Source organism: Tursiops truncatus, chromosome 4 (assembly GCF_011762595.2).
Source record: "Tursiops truncatus isolate mTurTru1 chromosome 4, mTurTru1.mat.Y, whole genome shotgun sequence".
Classification (NCBI taxonomy): Eukaryota; Metazoa; Chordata; class Mammalia; order Artiodactyla; family Delphinidae; genus Tursiops; species Tursiops truncatus.
Window position 1 is genome coordinate 83,265,001 of NC_047037.1, and position 21,876 is coordinate 83,286,876.

At 37.7% G+C, this 21,876-nt stretch overlaps 1 protein-coding gene across 6 annotated transcripts in view; it reads left to right on the forward strand.

Annotated features, from left to right (window-relative positions):
- ZBTB20 (zinc finger and BTB domain containing 20) overlaps positions 1–21,876 on the forward strand; it is an 837,083-nt gene that overhangs the window by 375,262 nt on the left and 439,945 nt on the right. The window contains exon 6 of one of the 6 annotated variants that reach the window (XR_012331523.1): positions 3,945–8,732. The exons of the other annotated variants lie outside the window; for them this stretch is intronic. The gene's annotated coding sequence lies outside the window, so the exon portion shown is untranslated. Of the gene's footprint in view, positions 1–3,944; positions 8,733–21,876 lie in introns of those variants that run through there. 6 annotated transcript variants of the gene reach the window in all.

The window sequence follows — 21,876 nt, forward strand, 5'->3', positions numbered from 1 at the left end:
TCCTGTTCTAAAAGATTTATATGTAAAGTTCTATATTCCACCCTCACTACTGCTCTTTTATATAGCCACTATTGTTATCTAATTTTACTGGTGTGAATTGAGGCACAGAGAGGAATAAATTTGCCCAAAGTCAACTAAGTGTCAACTAAGTGTCAATATCCCAGGTCCCAGGAAATCTGATTCCAGAGCCTTACACTTTTAACCAGTTCACATAGTTCCTAGTAGCAAGTATCCAAATCAGAGCTTATCTTTATGTAACTCTAAAAAGTATTCACATTTTCTGTTTGCGGGGGGATAATCTTTATCCTAAAATAGATTTTAATAATGCTCTTTGTATTTCCCTTCAATTTGCATATATGCTGGGGAAGTGAGAGGTGATATGCAGAATAAATGAATGGACGGTTACCATGTTAGAAATACAGAACATGTTTGTTTATTTATGATAAGTTATGTGATTCCCTAGAGGTACATCTGTCTAAACTGTTTATATGTTAATAATCTAAGCAATTCTTTAAAATATGGATGCTACCATCTTTGTAATATTTAAGCCATCAAAGACTTGGATGCATATTAGAAAATGCATCTCTGCTTAGTGTTCTACTCCACTGAAAAAGCTCTTCTCTTTTCTTTTTCTTCTCCTTCATCAACCTTCTACTTCTAAGTCTCTTCTGTTTCTCTCTTCATGTAACATCCTTTTTGTCTCAATGCAAATAGTAAAGTATGCTTTATTAAAACACTCACATATTGTTTCTTCATCTGTAAAATAAGCAATTAGATTAGATGATCTTAAAGGTCCCTATGGGAAGACTCTATGATCTATCTATGTATTTGATGGAGATCCCATTTTATTAAGAAAACTAACATACAGTAATCTGTAACCAAGATACATCAGGATAGTCATTGATGTAGAACATTTTTATCCAGAATTTAAAGTCTGGTTTTATTCATTACAGATTTTTAAAAATTCACTAAACTGCATCAAAGAAAAAAATATTAACTTTACATTTTTTACGTATGTAATTTGCCTGTGTAGGAAGGGCTGTGTAAGTCTACCCACTTTGAAGATCTAAATGCATAACCAAAGGGTGTTTATTGGAAAACTTATACTAAGTAACTGGTAACCTGGAACTTTAATTCAAGTCCCAGAAACATGATAATTAAAATGCTGGAGACAAGTCCTTGTTCATTTAAAAGGTACCCAGTTACATCTTATATCTTCCCAAATGTCCTTGACTCTTGATTTTTAAAGTCCCATTCATCTCAACCATTTCTCCATCACAGCCAACTATATTATACTAAACTCACCCTACTATATTTGTTATGGCTCAGTGTATTTGTTATGGAACAGTACAGATTATTAAGGGTAATAATCATGATCCTGAACCTTTCAGGATCACAACCTATGCTAAAGGAGTTAAGGTACTTTTGCGTTAGGATTTTTTAAAAATTCTTTTACTGTTTATCTCTTCAGCAAACAATGTTTTATTACAAAGTTTGCAAAGTCAAATGGGCCAATCCGCATTGATCCTGGCCACCCATTCTCCTGTGCCTTGAGTTACATATCAGCTGGTTACTCCTTAAGAATTAACTATGTGTTGTAGAGCTAAGGGAAGCTAGTTGAAAGAAAAACATATTCCCTGCCCTTTAGGAACTTGTGGAAACAAGTGGGATGGTGATAAATACGAATGTTAACAGTTGCCTCCTGAGTTGTTGGAAGGGTTAATAAATGAGTAAAGAGCAATTATAATTATATGGTGCTGTGAGAACCTGTACCACGCTCAAAGCAAAGATAGGCATTCTGACCTTCCAAAGATAAGGTGTACATAGTGCTAAAGCAAATAAAACAATGAGACGTGGGAGTATGAAGGTGGAATTTGCATTGATTGCTCTTCACTCCAGATTGTGAACCTCTGAAGTCCTGAGAGCTTGAACTGCCTCAGATCAGGATACAGCTGGTCATGGTGGGAAGTGGAGAAGGAATGCAAGGAGATTCTCATTATTCGTGCTTCCCCAAATGTAGGCTCATGGGGACAACTACCAGTTTCTTTAGCCTCCTGGTACTTTGAATAACTTGGGATATCTTTTTTCAGTGTGTTAGTTGTATTAATCATCAGTTTATTATCTGTTTATTTTGTTAAAAGATAAAGTATTATGTTTTTCTGTTTTTAAACCTACTGTCAAATGAATACTCAGTGGTAGTTACATGAAAGTAGCAAAAAATAAATGACCATCTTTTATATATTTTGTCATTGGAGTGTTCAAAAGGACAACTCGATCTCTAGATCTCTATTTGCTTTACAAAGGTACTAGAGAATAGTCAGCATTTCTATTTGATTTTCTCAGTCCTTATCATTTGCTGATTGATCTAGAATCTCTTCAGGATCTCCAGATCTTCTATTTCTTCATCTATGTTAGTGGCCTAGGTCTACTGACCTCATGTTGTTTATGAAGATTAATGGTTTGGTTGTTGAAAAACCCAATAGCTGAAAAGAAGCATGGGAATTGAGGAATCCTCCTTGTCCTTTTAAATGATGCAGCTGCTATAGATTTTTAATGATCTAGGGAAAGTGATAAACTGAGCAGTTTGTCACATAATAGTCATTTTGCTATTGGACTTTTCCAGATTTGTTATTATTTTAATGCATCTATTTAAGAATTCTTGGGTTTAGATTCCAAATTATCTGAGTTAATCTTTAAAATTGACTGTCCTTTGAATAGCTAATAGAAAGTTACCTCAAGTGCAGACAGATCTTCACTTTTATAGCATAGCCTATATATGCCAAATATAATATTGATTTGTATATGCCAAATCAATTGTTGCTGTAGTTCATTATATTATACTGACAATTTAGGGGGAAAATGACTGGTAATACATTATATATAAATGTTTATTTCAAAGGGAAAATATAATAGATTTGTCCTACTTCATAAAATATGAAACTAGTATTAGAAAATTGGAGCATTTACACTTACAATCTGTAAAATCTGTCAAGTGACCTCTTGTACTCTCTTTTCTCTGTTTATTTTCACTCTCAATGTGCTGTAGGTCACAAATGCTGTTAAGAACTCTAGTATCTCCACAAAGAATTTCGTCAAATCTTAGCACCCTATTTTCCACTCCTCCTTCAACCTGAGACTTTGATGATTTCAGGAATGTGCTGAACAATGGAGTCTTGAAGCAGTTACCATCTATATTAGTTTCCTGTGACAGCAAAACATAATTACTACAAACTAGGTGATTTAATATATCAGAAACTTCTTCTCTCACAATTCTGGAGGTCAGAAGTCCAAAATCAGTATCAATGGGCTGAGATCAAGGTGTTGGAAGGGCTTTGTTCTTTCTGGAGAGAATGTGTTTCCTTGCCTTTTCCAGCCTCTGGTGACTGTCAACATTTCTTGGCTTGTGGCTGTATCACTTCAATCTCTGCTTTCATGGCCAATTAACTTGTCCTCCTGTGTCTGCGTGAAATCTCCCTCTTATAAGGATACCTCTGATTGCATTTAGGGCACATCTAGATAACTCAGGACAGTCTCCCCATCTTAAAATCCTTAACTTAATTACATCTGCATAGTCCTTTTTTCATATAAGGTAACAAACACAGGTTCCAGGGATCAGGATATGGCTATCATTTGTGCAGAGAGGGGCTTATTTAGCCTAGCAGACCATTTTTCTCTATGCACCTATTCTCCCTCTCCTGCCTTGTCCTCCCTTCATTTCTACTAGCACACTCAGCCAGACCAAGAAAATGCATGTCCAAAGACTTCACTTTCCTATTCACTCTTTATACTGTAGGTTGAACAAGTGGGCAAGTCACATGACAGATCCAAGCATTAAGATTTTATAAGATTGGATAAGGCTAGGTTCATGAGCAATGGGCTGCAGATTTGTGTTTTTTGTGTGTTTTTTTTGGCTTGATTCACATAATTTCCATCTTAATTCTAAGGACATTTGCCTGAAGAGAGCCAGTTCTGCCTTCCTCAGCGTTAACCTTCCTCCATCATTGTGCCTAAGGCAAGGGGAATCCAACGACTCAATCAAATGTCAACCCTCTGTCACACTCCATTCAGGAAAACTGTATGCTGTAGCAGTGGGTCTTGAGTGTTTATCCTCAGGCTACCTAATGAAGAGGGACATTGCAGAAAGGTGGCTGTGGGGAAAACATCTGGAAGAAATAAATTTCCTAAGATCAAAGGGCTCCGTGTGCAGCCCAGAGGGTCCTCAGGGTGCTCCTCAGAGCAAACAAACAATTCTCCTGATGAGTCACTGCAATTGTTTTCTGCCAGAAGCCGATGTGTGTTGCAAGATCTCAAGGAAAAGGAGTGGAGTAAGGAGAGAAAAGTGATTTTTAAAAGATCCTAACCATATGAATAAAAGAAATCTCAACATGATTACCATCCTTTAATATACCCACCATCCTTAACAATGTATCACTTATATTGCGGCAGATTAAAATTATGGATAACAAAATATTTTTTAAAACACACAAAAAGCCACTGGGACAAAGAAAGGACGTTTGGGAAGAATACGACACTCTGAAACAACATATTTTTTTTTTTTCTCTAACACGTGAAAATTGGCAGAGGAAGGTGAAGCCCAGGACTATGTCCCGAACCCTAGCCAGCGGCATTTTTCTGAGAAAAAAAAGTTACTTATGAATCAGTACAGCCATGCTTTGTTCTGCATGAGTGTTTTAATAGAGCGAGTGTAATATAAGGATCAGGTGGGCTCGTGGGAATGGAACAAAAGGTTTTTTAAAATTAAAGCAAAATAATTATAGCTCTAGGTGCAAAGCAAGCATACTCCAGCAGTTGATAGCAAGGACCTGCTCAGAATGGAGAAGGGAGGGTGCATGCTGGAAGTTTTTTTTCTTTTTCTTTTTTTTTTTTTATTCACTAACAAAGGGTTTTAATAGGTAACAGTTGTAAAGCTGTCTTTGAAAGTAATTAATGCACCCACACAAAAATTTATTAAAATGAAAATTTAAGGAATTGTCTAAAATGAATTAATTAACAAAAAAAAGAACATCATGCCTTTCTTATTTTTTAAAGACGGAGAGAAGGTTAAGCAAAGCAGATTTTTGTGAGACTGCATTTTAAAATGTTCCTGGTTTATTTAGTATCTGAATAGCCCTAAAAAAGAGAGTTGGTGGGATTTATTATTATCCGCCCCCTTTGGAAATACTAAATTGGGACAGATATAAAATGGGGATTAATTTGCTGTGCCTGAGACTCAAAGTGCCTCAAGATTATGATATCTCCTTATAAAATGGCCAAAGTTTTTAATAAGTTTTCAGAGACCTGTAGTAAACAGAATGTAGTGTTCAAAAGAAGAGAAAGGTGAGTATTTTTTCTCACATGGTCTTCATCCTGCACAGTTCTTAAACAAGCCATTAGAGCTATACTTCCTATTGTGGCCTCGTGCAACACAAAAGGAAAGCTGCAAAGTGTGGTGTTAGAAATTTTTACCTCATGTATTTCCTGTCTCTACAGAAAAAAAAAAGTTAATTGCATTTATCCTGTTTCTACAAGAATTTTTAATCACTACATTTGTTTTTCTTCCTTTTTTCATTTGTATTATTTCATACTGTGATATAAAGTAGAATATGTACAACTTGCTGAGCATTTACCCTTTACTGTGAGAATCATTTCTAGTTGATTATAAAAGTATCCGTTTTCAACAAGTTGTTATACCTCAAAAACTTTTAGGTTCTGAACTTGAGTATATCTTCAAAAGTCAAGTTCTCTAGACCTTCCATGCTGAAAAATCATTGGAAATTGCTGCCTTTCCTCCAATATTGTTTTGTTCTGTCAAGGCCAGAATCTGGCTATGCAAAAAAATGTGAGTAAGAAAGAAAATTGTTTGGAAGCTACATTTGAAAAATAGCTCTGATGCCATATAAAAATACATAATTGTAATTTTGAAAATAATTTTCTTTAAATGTATGGTTATGAGACAACTTATATAGTGGAGAAAACACACCCTAGTACACATATGATCTGTGAATTCTGAGTACGTTTGCTTGGATTCTGCCTTCATTTTCTCTTAAATGGCCATTATTATCATATCTTTATAATCCTTTGAACTATTCTCAGATTTTTCTTTTTCGTTTTCAAGACAGTGGATTTAGTTGGTGTGAGTAGTGTGGCACTATTGGTATACTATTCTTACCTGTGACAAAAAGGCATATTTGTGAAGCTCCTTGGTGAAGACACTTTGCATTTAAGTAGATATACACTCCTCATGATCTTTGTCCTTTAGTCCTTTGTTTCTCTGGGGATATGACTGAAAGAAGGAAAATCAAGGGGAAAATGTGTTTGTAGTACCAAGAACTTTCTGTTTTCATGATATTGATTCCTGTTCCAACTCCTTACCATATAATTTTAAACTATTGTACCTATTGGCCACTGAACTGGAATGGTATATTAAATTTCTATTGCTACTGTAACAAATGACTACAAATTTACCAGCTTATAACACGACAAATTTATTATTTCATAGTTATGCAGATCAGAAGTTTGGGTTGGCTCAACTGATTTGTCTTCTCCAGGTTTCACAAGACCAAACTTGTATCATACTGCCAGGTTCTTAACTGGAGGGTCTGGGAAGAATCTGCTTCCAGGCTCATTCAGTTCCTTGTGGTTATGGGACTAAGTCTCCATTTTTTGTTGGCTCTCAGTTGCAGGCCATCCTCAGCTTTTTGCACATGGGCCCCTATATCTCTGTGCAGGCAAGAGTACCTCACATCATTATCACCCTTGGAATCTCTCTGACTTCCCCTTATACCACGTCTCTTTTCCAAATTCCAGCCAGAAAAAGTTCTCTGCTATTGAGGTAATTAGATTGGGCCCACCTGGATAATCTAGGATACCTTTCTATTTTAAGGTCCATAACTTTAACTGCCTCAGCTAGTTCCTTTTCCATGTAACATAACATTTTGCCATGTACTAAAGTTTCTAGGTTTTAGAGAGTGGACACTTTGGGGATGCAATTATTTTGCCTACTACAGATGAATTCTAGAATAATGGGTCACTTCCAATATTTATTTTTGGAGTACTCTGAGTATTCTTTTTTTGCTCTAGAAGCAGAAGGAAAGGCAGTATGAATACTTAAAAAATCTATTAGTAGGTTTTCTCCTAGAAAACTTAAACGTTCATCCTCATATATCTCATGGTAAAAAGTATTTTTTCTCACTTGATAAATAGAACAACTAGGGCACAGGAAAAAAACATGTTGATCATTAGAGCCTGAGCTAGACTGGAAGTTTTCAGGCTTATGGTGACAGATTTTGTTCATTGCCACCCTTTTATTCTCCCCAGAGCATGCTAGAACCATAGTGGTAGCCCAACTGGGAAAGGGAAGTAAGCCAAGATTGAATAAACCTGAAATGGGATTACTAAAATATCAGTAGAGATGATTTACATGGAGGGCTGAGATAAATGCAGTTATAACCTGCCAGGAAATAGGAAAATCTCAAGTCTCTCTCTGGCGCCTAAGAGAGTATGATGTGGTGAGTGAAGGCATGACATAAGGCATAGTGAAATTGGTCAGATACATGGCAGCATTCTGATGGAGGGGTTAACAAGGTGGGCTAAGGATGCAGTAGGAGGGATCCGAGTTGACTAAGGAGCTCAGTTTACAGCTGAAATTAAACTGGAAGTTTCTAGTGCCCCAGGGAGAAGGGACCAGAAATAAATCTTTTGGTAAGGTTGATGGAAGGACTAAGAAGGTCAAAAGGAAGTAAGGTCAAAGGGAGATAAGGAATAGGAACTGGGGACAAATTTCATCTACATTTCACAGTTTTGCTCAGGTGGGTTCTGATGTCTGGGATATAAGCGTTGCTTTGGACATTAAGGGATAAATACAGGTAAATCCACTAGATTGTAATTTGTTATACCCTTTCTTCAAGTAAGAAATTAGCTCATCCTAACAATCTACCATCTTATTTGTTTTAAAATATGGCTATATATCTCAGATTAAAATAAAAAATACGAAGGAGAATTTTCCAGCTAAAAGACTAATTTCCCAAGTGAAAACGGGGAATATAAAGACAATCAAATTGTAAAACTTTAACAATAACTAAACTTTGGACTCTATTTAAAGATGGAAGAATGAAAATATACTAATATATTTTTAAAGTCAGTTTTTACTTCTAATTTAATAAATCCAATGTAAGTAACCAACCACTTATCAACTAATAGGAAGGATAGTTGAAGGTAGATAATGTGTATTTATATTTTTTTCTCAAAATATGTTCTACTATGCTGTTCCTGTATTTACGCTGATTCGATTTATAAATTATTTGTCAACATGTGCCACTACTAAATACTAAGTGCCTAAATAAGTTATGTGTAATGAACATTTTTTGAGTGCAGTATAGGGTAGCAGAAAAATTACTGGGAAACTTATCAAAATTCCTGAATTCCCATCTTTACCTCATCACATGTTAGATATATGATATTAAGCATGTCAATTAATCACATATAGCCTGTTTCCTCACTTGTAGAATAAAGATAGTATCTCTCCCACTTACTTTCCAGAATTGATGTCTAAATCAGATGAAATAAAGATACCTTAAGGCCTTCAATGATTGTGAAATACTATGAAAAAATTGTGTTTTAAATAAATAGAAATAATTCTCATTATTACAGCTAAAGCATGGTCTCAAATATATGCAGTCTAGTTAAAATTAGTTTATTATTCTTTATTTGATTTTTTTCATATCTGTTGCCAAGTCTCCATGTCATTTCTTTTTTTTTTTTTTTTTTTTTTTTTTTTTTTTGCGGTATGCGGGCCTCTCACTGTTGTGGCCTCTCCCATCGCGGAGCACAGGCTCCAGATGCGTGCGCAGGCTCAGCGGCCATGGCTCACGGGCCCAGCCGCTCCGCGGCATTTGGGATCTTCCTGGACCAGGGCACAAACCCGTGTCCCCTGCATCGGCAGGCGGACTCTCAACCACTGCGCCACCAGGGAAGCCCTGCATGTCATTGCTTATGTGTCTGATGAGTTGCTATTCACAATAGTAAGTAATGTTGGTTTTCAATGTTATTGTAATTGTTAGAGCTAATATTCAAAATCAGGACAGTATTAGATGTCAGTGCACTATCAAAGACAATTAACAGGGAGGAATGTAAAATTACTGATAAAAACATGCAGAATCACTAAAATGTTATATATCTTGCTATATATTTTATTTTTGTTAATTAAGTAGTTCATTAGTCATAAGTTCCAAAACCAATGAAAAGAGTCAGAAGCTTAAGGGTTGACTTGGAGACAAGGGACACTTTTTTATGTATGTGTTTGTTGGTTGGTTGTTTGTTTTATATCCCATTTCCATTTCTCCAAGTCCCTACCCTCAACTATTTATTTTGGTTTGGTTCAGATTCTAGAGCCAATAGTTCTTTACACTGAGCTAATGGATGGTTAGAGAGTGCAGGGATCAGTTTAGAGTTTATATGGGCCTTTTGAAAATGCATGCAAATATGCTTCATATGTATGTGCATGCATATTTTTAAAGTATGCAACACCTAATTTGTATGTGTTGGTAGATGTGCCCTTTCTTTCTTCCTTGGAGAGGTTCATGGATTTTATTTATTCTCAAAGGGGTACATGAGCTTAAAAACACTTGGAGCTGCTGAATTACAGATTGGTACCTAAGTGAGCATCAATTAAAGGGAGTAATTTTCCTTCCCCACTCCCCTTTCAACTATTGCAGTTGTGTCCCAAACATTTGAGTTGGGGTAAATAGTAGGTAAAAAAAGAACAGAGGGCCAACCAGTGGGAAGGGGATGAGAGAGTACCTCTGTAATGGCTGTCTCTCTTTCTTTCCTACTTTCTCACCTTCTTACTTTATTGCTTTTATGCTTAATCGATCAATTGTTTTCTCGCTTTTCCTTCCTTCCTTCCCTTCCTTCCTTCCCTTCCTTCCTTCTTTTCTTCCCTCCTTCTCTCCCTCCTCCCTTCCTTTTTCTTTTTTTTATTCAATTACTCCTCTTCAGAGGAGAAAGATTAAGCAAGCATTATTTTCAGTAAGTGTCAAAGAATATATTTTTTTAATGCTGTAGCAGTAACCCTTTCCTCATTCCCTTCTCATTTCCTTTTCCATTGATCTGAATTTATTCATTTTACTGCTATCTCAGTTTTGAGAGCATTATTTTCCATCTACCAGAAGCAGTAGTGCTCTGTAGAAGTCAATTCTATAGCAGAACTCATTTAGAAACCAGTAGAAAGAAAAAGTAATACCTGTAAAAAAAAAAATCCATCACTTTCTTTTTCAACATTTTAGCTCCCTACTTGAATAGCATCATCTAAGCTAAAATTTCCCCCAATGAATAAATAAATTGATTTGTGAATTGTTTAACATAGAAAATAGTTAAAATTAAACTGTAATTCTTCTATTTAGTGGTATAATTGAGTTGTTTTAGGGACATGGACAAGGCCATCTCTAACTTCTATGAAGGATAAAAAAAGATTACAATTTTTACCATCTTGAACAAGAACTTCCTATTACCATAAAGAATGAATGGCTATCTTCACTTTTTCATTTTACCCAAGAATATCATTATATCATCATCAATTTTTTTAGAGAGAATGAGTTTGGGAAAGGAAGAAAAAGATGATTATAATATTATGGGTTTCTGTTGACAATTGAAAATGTTGTTATGCAGAGTTTTCCCTGTGCCCTATTCTTGTAGGTTTAGAATTTTCCAGTTGGATTGACTTGACTGTCAAAAAGTCAAGTTGATTTTTCTTTCCCCAGATTAAGTTGATAATTGGCTGAATAAAATGTTAATAACAATTAGGAAAGGTAGGATTTTAAAGCTACTTAACAAAACAAACTTTGTGGGACTATTTTTTTTTTATTTTTGGTAAATTCTCCAGAGGACACATTGTATAAAGTTATGGCTTCCTGTTCCATGAAGTATTTCTTCCTTGACCTACCTGCCATAACTGCTTAGCTTACACTTAAAGAAAAAAAGGTTTCCATTCCACTATTGAATCTTTAAAGAAAAATCAAGGTACAGTCTTTCTTTTTCACACAAAAGCATTCAGAGCACTAGTTTTAAAGAGAGCTTAATTCTTGCACTAGATGTTTTTAACTCTCTTTTTTTGTTCAAAACACAGGAATGCTACCCTCTCTTGTCTTTCTTAACATCTGCAGGATTTTTTTCCTTTTCTGTGCCCAGTTCAGATTGTCTTGCTTTCAATACCAGCTACTCTCTCTCATTTTTCCTCCACTACTGTTTCACCCTTTCCTTCTTTCTCTTGCTTTGCCTCAGTCTTCTTACTTTCCCCCTGTATTCCTCATACTTAGAATTGTCTGTAACTTCTCATCTGGACAAACATCTCCTAGTTTTGACCTAGACTCAAATCCCATTTCTTAATTGTTCTCTTCTAAGTAGCCATCCTCTTCTCTACCAATAATTTCTTTGGGTAACCATCCCAACCTCATTAGGCTGTGTATGTATTTTAAACAAATAAGCAAAAATAAATTCAAATTTATCTGCCTTGCTAGTCAAAATGCTTTTCTTAGAGGTTGGGGACTCTTTGATGTCTTCTGAAGAGTACATATCACTTTATCTTTTCAGTAAAGGTGGCAATATCTCATTGCATTAGCAAAAATTGAAAACTGTACGTTTCATGTATATTGGTCATCTAGATATCACTCAGACATCGAATGGTTTATTTATTTAAAGCATATCAATGACACTTTTCCTGAAGTGAATCTTATATTTTCAACCTTCTTAAACAAAGTTTTGCAAACATGAGTTAATCTTTATATAATGATTCTGTGATCATCATTACTGTATTAGTTTACTAGGGCTACTGTAACAAAGTACCATAAACAGGCTGCCTTAAACAACAGAAATGTACAGTGTCAGAGTTCTGGCAGGTAGAATCAGCAGGGTTGGTTTCTTCTGAGGGTTGTGAGAAGAAATCTGTACCATCCTTCTTTCCTAACTTCTGATTGTTTGCTGGCAATCTTTGGTGTTCTTTGGCTTGTAGAAGTATCTCTCTGATTTCTGTCATCTTCAGATAGTGTTCTCCCCATGTGCATATGTGTGTCCAAAATCCCCCTTTTTATAAAGACACCAATAATATTGGATTGGTGTCCATTCTACTCCAGTATGACCTCATCTTAACTAATTGTATCTGCAATGACCCTATTTCCAAATAAAGTCACATTCTGAGTTATTGGGGGTTAGAACTTCAACATATGAATTTTGAGGGGATATGATTCAACCCATAACAAATATAAATATTTTTTTTGTATAGACCTCTACCACACTGATTTCTGTAGGACACAATTATAGATATGTTTGCAAACTGTACATAGTTCTCAGCCTTGGATACTTCATCTCTCCCCTACTCCTTTCTTCCTCTTCACTCTGAGACACAGAGTGATTATTTCTTACAGTTCCCATTGTGCTTTCTTCTGGAAGTATCTCATCTTTCCATCTAACATGAATGGAGTTCCCAGATAACTAATGCTACTATGTAGTAAGGAAGAATACATAGGTTCCAAGTTAAAGTCTCACTGATGAATAAAGATAAGTTTGGACAATCATGTGTATTTTATGGCATTTTTTTTAGTTTCTCAAGGACTCTATTTTCTCTTTTCTGGGTTCATGACCATGTTAAATCGAGATATAGTTATAGGTGAATATGAGAAGGCTAGGTAATAGAGGTATTAATGTATTATTTTCTCATGACAGATATGAAAGTTAAAGCAATATATCTGATTAAAATATTAGAAATTGTATTATCCTGTCTACTAGTTACGCAGGAGTTTACCCATTAGTGTAGGAAAATCAGAGTTCTCCTTAGAATTCTGTAAGGTGTGAAATCTGAGTAGAACAGACTTATCCTTTTGTATAGTGTCTATCACACTGAGATCATTCAGCAAACATAATGGTAGTGCAGAACTGTGTTGAAGTCAAATGCTGTGAGTGGGAAAGGAAATGTGCACATTTAGTTCTTATCAGGCAGTCCTTCCTGGCTGGATGAGGGGCCTGTGCCCACAGGTGCTGACCTACCAGGAGTGGCCCATGTGGTTCTCAGGGTACCATGCTGATGAGCCACCCACCGTGGTTCCAGTTTTGGCAGCCACAGCTAAATTGGCTCTTTGATCTTTGGAGTGGCTGCCACAGTCCTGCCACAGTGACTGTCTCTGTTTGTTTTGCCCCTCCCTTTTTTCATTACTCCCACCTGGCACTATAGGACAAAAAAATGAGAGGTGGGAGGAGGTTGGGAGGGGACACTTCAGGAACACAGCTTTGCCAATATGAAAAGCTATTTAAGCAGTTCTGGTTCCAAAAGCTCATGTATAACATTTCTGCCAACCCATTAGTGAATACATTTTATTTTATATATCATTCAACAGTCTGCTAAAATTCACTTTCCCTGATTTGGCTTTCTCATTACCAGGGTCTTAGAGCTGCCATAAAAATAGTCTTAGAAATAGTCTCCCTTCATAAATATATGAATATGCTTAGAAATATTTATTTCATCTTATGCCTTGATATTTTAAGATCAATTCCTCTAATATATCAATATTTGAAAATCAGCTTTGTTGACTTGATTGTATTGGTCATATTTTTTAAACTGTATGAAATTTTTGTTGAAAAGTTTTAATAGATTATGCAATAGTCTCTCTATTCTAATGCAGTATTTGAACAAAAATGTAAACATGACAATACCCATTTTATAGCTGAAAAAGTGAAAATCTGAGGTACTAAATATGTTATTTAAGATTATACAGGGTGTTGGTGTCATTCTACCCATTTGATACTGCTAGTATCATTGGATACCCTGAAATTTAGGAATTTAACATATGCTCTATGAGATGATAGAAATATTTTCTCCACATTATCTTGATAATATCATTTAGGTATCATAGATAAGGAGACAGAAAACTGAGACATTAGGGGATATTAAATGACTTGTAGCAAATCACATAGCAAGGTCACAGGAAAGCTGACAAGGTCTTGGACTCCTTCACTGTGTGAACTAGCCATGACTAGTTTTCTGACAAGAAATATTTTTCTCCTTTGGGGAATCCCAATTTTCACATTTGTAAAGGTTGGAGACTTTCACTGAAAAAGTAATGCCTCAAGGGACAAGGACCTTTTGAGAAATTTAAGGTTTTAATCTCAACCTAGTACAGTCAAATATATTGATCACCACTTAACAATTTATGAATATTTCTAAAATTCTTGTTTAGACAGAATTAAATCACCTTTCCCCTCCATCATTATCCAGTTATCACTTAGTGAAATATTTAGGTATTAGGTATTTATGTACATAAGTAAAAATGCATAAGTTTGGAAGCTGTAAAGTATATGGAATTTATTTGAGAAAACGTTATAAAAAAAATAGTATCAACTTTGAACTGTTTCTGTTCTAATGTCTACTTGTCATCATTTTTAACCAGAAGATTAAATTTCCCTAAATAAGTCTGGAGAATCAGGTAGTTAATAAGAAAAGAGAGACTCAACCTGGCCAAAATTTTACTAAGTCATTGTTACCAATCTAGGTATCCCAGGGAGAGTACATGAAGTAGTCTTCCATACTTCTTCTTTCTACCAATTAGGGTTTCTAACTGAGAAATAAGCAGATTCTAGAAAGCTCTGACTGCCCAAGAGATCCCACTCAGGCTACTGTGGCTCAGAAAATCCCTGTGCTTATTAATTGGTCTGCTGATTTCCCCATCTCCTGATCTCAGGTAGAGGCCATCGAATAAGAACCAATAATGGAGGGTCCAGGCAGTTCCTTATCCCAAAGGAATCCTCAAAAGAGAAACCTTACATACACATTCAAGTAAATGAGAAGAGCCTTTGTGAAGCCCCTCCAATGACCCCCTCCATGAAGAAATACCCCCATTTCACCTACAACCAGCTCTATCACCATCAGTAAATGTGTGTTCCACTAATATTTGCTCTATACTTTAGATCAAGAACTGGAGATGGCTGGTTTAAATCAAGGTCAAGTGAGAAGAAAGTATGTGGAAAAGGCATCAGGGTGCCTGGAGTTGGAGAATGCTGGTAGTTAGCTGGTAGTTAGCAAACTTAGCAGCATCGGGTTGTCTGAGGAAAGCCTATGACTGTGCTGAGTGCTGGCTTCCGCAGTGAGTCCCAAATAAGCTTTTACATCTCCACTAAATGAAATGTAACATTGTATTAATCACTTGGAAAATTAAGATTTTTTTGTCTATTATTAACTGGTAAATTCTTGTGTCATCTCTTTCTATTTTGTGGGTCAGCTCTGTTTTCTTAAACACAACCATTTCAACTATATTATTAACATTCTCAAAGGAAATTCTACCAGACTACCAAGTCCAATTTGCTTTAGCTAAGAGTTACTTACATTTATTGTCTAAGGCAGGCTTACATATTACATGTGTCATTTGGCTCAGAAACAGAAAATTTTAGTTGTATTAATAAGCTTTAGAGACTTCCGGGAAGATGGCAGAAGAGTAAGACGCGGAGATCACCTTCCTCTCCACAGATACACCAGAAATACATCTACGCGTGGAACAACTCCTACAGAACACCTACTGAACGCTGGCAGAAGACCTCAGACCTCCCAAAAGGCAAGGAACCCCCCACGTACCTGGTTCGGGCAAAAGAAAAAACTAAACAGAGACAAAAGGATAGGGACGGGTCCTGCACCAGCGGGAGAGAGCTGTGAAGGAGGAAAAGTGTCCACACACTAGGAAGCCCCTTCGCGGGTGGAGACTTCGGGAGGCGGAGTGGGGGAGCTTGGGAACCGCGGAGGAGAGCACAGCAACAGGGGTGCGGAGGGCAAAGCGGACAGATTCCAGCGCAGAGGATCGGGCCGACCGGCACTCACCAGCCGAGAGGCTTGTCTGCTCGCCCGCCGGGGCGGGCAGGACTGGGAGCTGAGGCTCCGGCTTTTGTCGGAGCGCCGGGAGAGGACTGAGGTTGGCGGCGTGAACACAGCCTGCAGGGCGTTGGTGCGCCGCGGCTGGCCGGGAGAGAGTCCGGGGAGGGGTCTGGACCTGCCGAAGAGGCAAGAGACTTTTACGTCCCTCTTTGTTTCCTGGTGCACGAGGAGAGGGGATTAAGAACGCTGCTTGAGAGAGCTCCAGGGACGGGCGCGAGCCGCGGCTAAGAGTGCGGAGCCCAGAGACGGACATGGGACGCTAAGGCCGCTGCTGCCGCTGCCAGGAGGCCTGTGTGCGAACACAGGTCACTAGCCACACGCCCTTCCGGGGAGCCTGTGCAGCCCGCCACTGCCAGGGTCCCGGGATCCAGGGACGGCTCCCCGGGAGAGCGCACGGCGCGCCTCAGGCTGCAGCGTCACGCCGGCCTCTGCCGCTGCAGGCCCGCCCCGCACTCCGTGACCCTCCCTACCCCCCGGCCTGGGTGAGCCAGAGCCTCCGAATCAGCGGCTCCTTTAACCTCGTCCTGTCTGAGCAAAGAACAGACGCCCTCCGGCGACCTACACGCACAGGCGGGGCCAAATCCAAAGCTGAGCCCCTGGGAACTGTCAGAACAAAGAAGAGAAAGGGAAATCTCTCCCAGCAGCCTCAGAAGCAGCGGATTAAAGCTCCACAATCAACTTGATATACCCTGCATCTGTGGAATACCTGAATAGACAACGAATCATCCCAAATTAAGGAGCCCTGTGGATGAAAGGCTCTTGGTGCTGCAGCCAGGACTCAGTGCTGTGCCTCTGAGGTGGGAGAGCCAACTTCAGGACACTGGTCCACAAGAGGCCTCCCAGCTGCACATAATATCAAACAGCACAAATCTCCGAGAGATCTCCATCTCAACGCCAGCACCCAGCTTCACTCAACGACCAGCAACCTACAGTGCTGGACATCCTATGCCAAACAACTAGCAAGACAGGAACACAACCCCACCCATTAGCAGAGAGGCTGCCCAAAATCATAGTAAGTCTACAGACACCACAAAACACGCCACCAGACGTGGACCTGCCCACCAGAAAGACAAGATCCAGCCTCATACACCAGAACACAGGCACTAGTACCCTCCACCAGGAAGCCTACACAACCCACTGAACCAACCTTAGCCACTGGGGACAGACACAAAAAACAACAGGAACTACGAACCTTCAGCCTGCAAAAAAGGAGACCCCAAACACAGTAAGATAAGCAAAATGAAAAGACAGAAAAACACACAGCAGATGAAGGAGCAAGATAAAAACCCACCAGACCTAACAAATGAAGAGGAAATAGGCAGTCTACCTGAAAAAGAATTCAGAATAATGATAGTAAGGTTGATCCAAAATCTTGGAGATAGAATGGACAATAGAATGGACAAATTGCAAGAATCAGTTAACAAGGACCTAGAAGAACTAAAGATGAAGCAAGCAACGATGAACAACACAATAAATGAAATTAAAAGTACTCTAGATGGGATCAATAGCAGAATAACTGAGGCAGAAGAACGGATAAGTGACCTGGAAGATAAAATAGTGGAAATAACTACTGCAGAGCAGAATAAAGAAAAAAGAATGAAAAGAACTGAGGACAGTCTCAGAGACCTCTGGGACAACATTAAACGCACCAACATTCGAATTATAGGGGTTCCAGAAGAAGAAGAGAAAAAGAAAGGGACTGAGAAAATATTTGAAGAGATTATAGTTGAAAACTTCCCTAATATGGGAAAAGAAATCGTTAATCAAGTCCAGGAAGCACAGAGAGTCCCATACAGGATAAATCCAAGGAGAAATACGCCAAGACACATATTAATCAAATTGTCAAAAATTAAATACAAAGAAAACATATTAAAAGCAGCAAGGGAAAAACAACAAATAACACACAAGGGAATCCCCATAAGGTTAACAGCTGATCTTTCAGCAGAAACTCTGCAAGCCAGAAGGGAGTGGCAGGACATATTGAAAGTGTTGAAGGAGAAGAACCTGCAACCAAGATTACTCTACCCAGCAAGGATCTCATTCAGATTTGATGGAGAAATTAAAACCTTTACAGACAAGCAAAAGCTGAGAGAGTTCAGCACCACCAAACCAGCTCTACAACAACTGCTAAAGGAACTTCTCTAGGCAAGAAACACAAAAGAAGGAAAGGACCTACAATAACGAACCCAAAACAATTAAGAAAATGGGAATAGGAACACACATATCGATAATTACCTTAAATGTAAATGGACTAAATGCTCCCACCAAAAGACACAGATTGGCTGAATGGATACAAAAACAAGACCCATATATTTGCTGTCTACAAGAGACCCACTTCAGACCTAGAGACACATACAGACTGAAAGTAAGGGGATGGAAAAAGGTATTTCATGCAAATGGAAACCAAAAGAAAGCTGGAGTAGCAATTCTCATATCAGACAAAATAGACTTTAAAACAAAGACTATTAGAAGAGACAAAGAAGGGCACTACATAATGATCAAGGGATCGATCCAAGAGGAAGATATAACAATTGTAAATATTTATGCACCCAACATAGGTGCACCTCAATACATAAGGCAAATACTGACAACCATAAAAGGGGAAATCGACAGTAACACATTCATAGTAGGGGACTTTAACACCCCACTTTCACCAATGGACAGATCATCCAAAATGAAAATAAATAAGGAAACACAAGCTTTAAATGATACATTAAACAAGATGGACTTAATTGATATTTATAGGACATTCCATCCAAAAACAACAGAATACACATTTTTCTCAAGTGCTCATGGAACATTCTCCAGGATAGATCATATCTTGGGTCACAAATCAAGCCTTGGTAAATTTAAGAAAATTGAAATTGTATCAAGTATCTTTTCTGACCACAACGCCATGAGACTAGATATCAATTACAGGAAAAGATCTGTAAAAAATACAAACACATGGAGGCTAAACAATACACTACTTAATAATGAAGTGATCACTGAAGAAATCAAAGAGGAAATCAAAAAATACCTAGAAACAAATGACAATGGAGACACAACGACCCAAAACCTGTGGGATGCAGCAAAAGCAGTTCTAAGGGGGAAGTTTATAGCAATACAAGCCCACCTTAAGAAGCAGGAAACATCTCGAATAAACAACCTAACCTTGCACCTCAAGCAATTAGAGAAAGAAGAACAAGAAAACCCCAAAGCTAGGAGAAGGAAAGAAATCATAAAAATCAGATCAGAAATAAATGAAAAAGAAATGAAGGAAACAATAGCAAAGGTCAATAAAACTAAAAGCTGGTTCTTTGAGAAGATAAACAAAATAGATAAACCACTAGCCAGACTCATTAAGAAAAAAAGGGAGAAGACTCAAATCAATAGAATTAGAAATGAAAAAGGAGAGGTAACAACTGACACTGCAGAAATAAAAGAGATCATGAGAGATTACTACAAGCAACTCTATGCCAATAAAATGGACAATCTGGAAGAAATGGACAAATTCTTAGAAATGCACAACCTGCCAAGACTGAATCAGGAAGAAATAGAAAATATGAACAGACCAATCACAAGCACTGAAATTGAAACTGTGATTAAAAATCTTCCAACAAAGAAAAGCCCAGGACCAGATGGCTTCACAGGCGAATTCTATCAAACATTTAGAGAAGAGCTAACACCTATCCTTCTCAAACTCTTCCAAAATATAGCAGAGGGAGGAACACTCCCAAACTCCTTCTACGAGGCCACCATCACCTTGATACCAAAACCAGACAAGGATGTCACAAAGAAAGAAAACTACAGGCCAATATCACTGATGAACATAGATGCAAAAATCCTCAACAAAATACTAGCAAATAGAATCCAACAGCACATTAAAAGGATCATACACCATGATCAAGCGGGGTTTATTCCAGGAATGCAAGGATTCTTCAATATACGCAAATCTATCAATGTGATAAACCATATTAACAAACTGAAGGAGAAAAACCATATGATCATCTCAATAGATGCAGAGAAAGCTTTCGACAAAATTCAACACCCATTTATGATAAAAACCCTGCAGAAAGTAGGCATAGAGGGAACTTTCCTCAACATAATAAAGGCCATATATGACAAGCCCACAGCAAACATCATCCTCAATGGTGAAAAACTGAAAGCATTTCCACTAAGATCAGGAACAAGACAAGGTTGCCCACTCTCACCACTCTTATTCAACATAGTTTTGGAAGTTTTAGCCACAGCAATCAGAGAAGAAAAGGAAATAAAAGGAATCCAAATCGGAAAAGAAGAAGTAAAGCTGTCACTGTTTGCAGATGACATGATCCTATACATAGAGAACCCTAAAGATGCTACCAGAAAACTACTAGAGCTAATCAATGAATTTGGTAAAGTGGCAGGATACAAAATTAATGCACAGAAATCTCTGGCATTCCTATATACTAATGATGAAAAATCTGAAAGTGAAATCAAGAAAACACTCCCATTTACCATTGCAACAAAAAGAATAAAATATCTAGGAATAAACCTACCTAAGGAGACAAAAGATCTGTATGCAGAAAATTATAAGACATTGATGAAAGAAATTAAAGATGATACAAATAGATGGAGACATATACCATGTTCTTGGATTGGAAGAATCAACATTGTGAAAATGACTCTGCTACCCAAAGCAATCTATAGATTCAATGCAATCCCTATCAAACTACCACTGGCATTTTTCACAGAACTAGAACAAAAAATTTTGCAATTTGTATGGAAACACAAAAGACCCCGAATAGCCAAAGCAATCTTGAGAACGAAAGAAGGAACTGGAGGAATCAGGCTCCCAGACTTCAGACTATACTACAAAGCTACAGTTATCAAAACGGTATGGTACTGGCACAAAAACAGAAAGATAGATCAATGGAACAGGATAGAAAGCCCAGAGATAAACCCACGCACATATGGTCACCTTATCTTTGACAAAGGAGGCAGAAATGTACCGTGGAGAAAGGACAGCCTATTCAATAAGTGGTGCTGGGAAAACTGGACAGCTACATGTAAAAGTATGAAGTTAGATCACTCCCTAACACCATACACAAAAATAAGCTCTAAATGGATTAAAGACCTAAATGTAAGGCCAGAAACTATCAAACTCTTAGAGGAAAACATAGGCAGAACACTCTATGACATAAATCACAGCAAGATTCTTTCTGACCCACCTCCTAGAGTAATGGAAATAAAAACAAGAGCAAACAAATGGGACCTAGTGAAACTTAAAAGCTTTTGCGCAGCAAAGGAAACCATAAAGAAGACCAAAAGACAACCCTCAGAATGGGAGAAAATATTTGCAAATGAAGCAACTGACAAAGGATTGATCTCCAAAATTTATAAGCAGCTCATGCAGCTTAATAACAAAAAAACAAACAACCCAATCCAAAAATGGGCAGAAGACCTAAATAGACATTTCTCCAAAGAAGATATACAGACTGCCAACAAACACATGAAAGAATGCTCAACATCACTAATCATGAGAGAAATGCAAATCAAAACTACAATGAGATATCATCTCACACCAGTCAGAATGGCTATCATCAAAAAATCTAGAAACAATAAATGCTGGAGAGGGTGTGGAGAAAAGGGAACCCTCTTACACTGTTGGTGGGAATGTAAATTGATACAGCCACTGTGGAGAACAGTATGGAGGTTCCTTAAAAAGCTACAAATAGAACTACCATATGACCCAGCAATCCCACTACTGGGCATATACCCTGAGAAAACCATAATTCAAAAAGAGTCATGTACCAAAATGTTCATTGCAGCTCTATTTACAATAGCCCAGAGATGGAAACAACCTAAGTGTCCATCATCGGATGAATGGATAAAGAAGATGTGGCACATATATACAATGGAATATTACTCAGCCATAAAAAGAGACGAAATTGAGCTATTTGTAATGAGGTGGATAGACCTAGAGTCTGTCATACAGAGTGAAGTAAGTC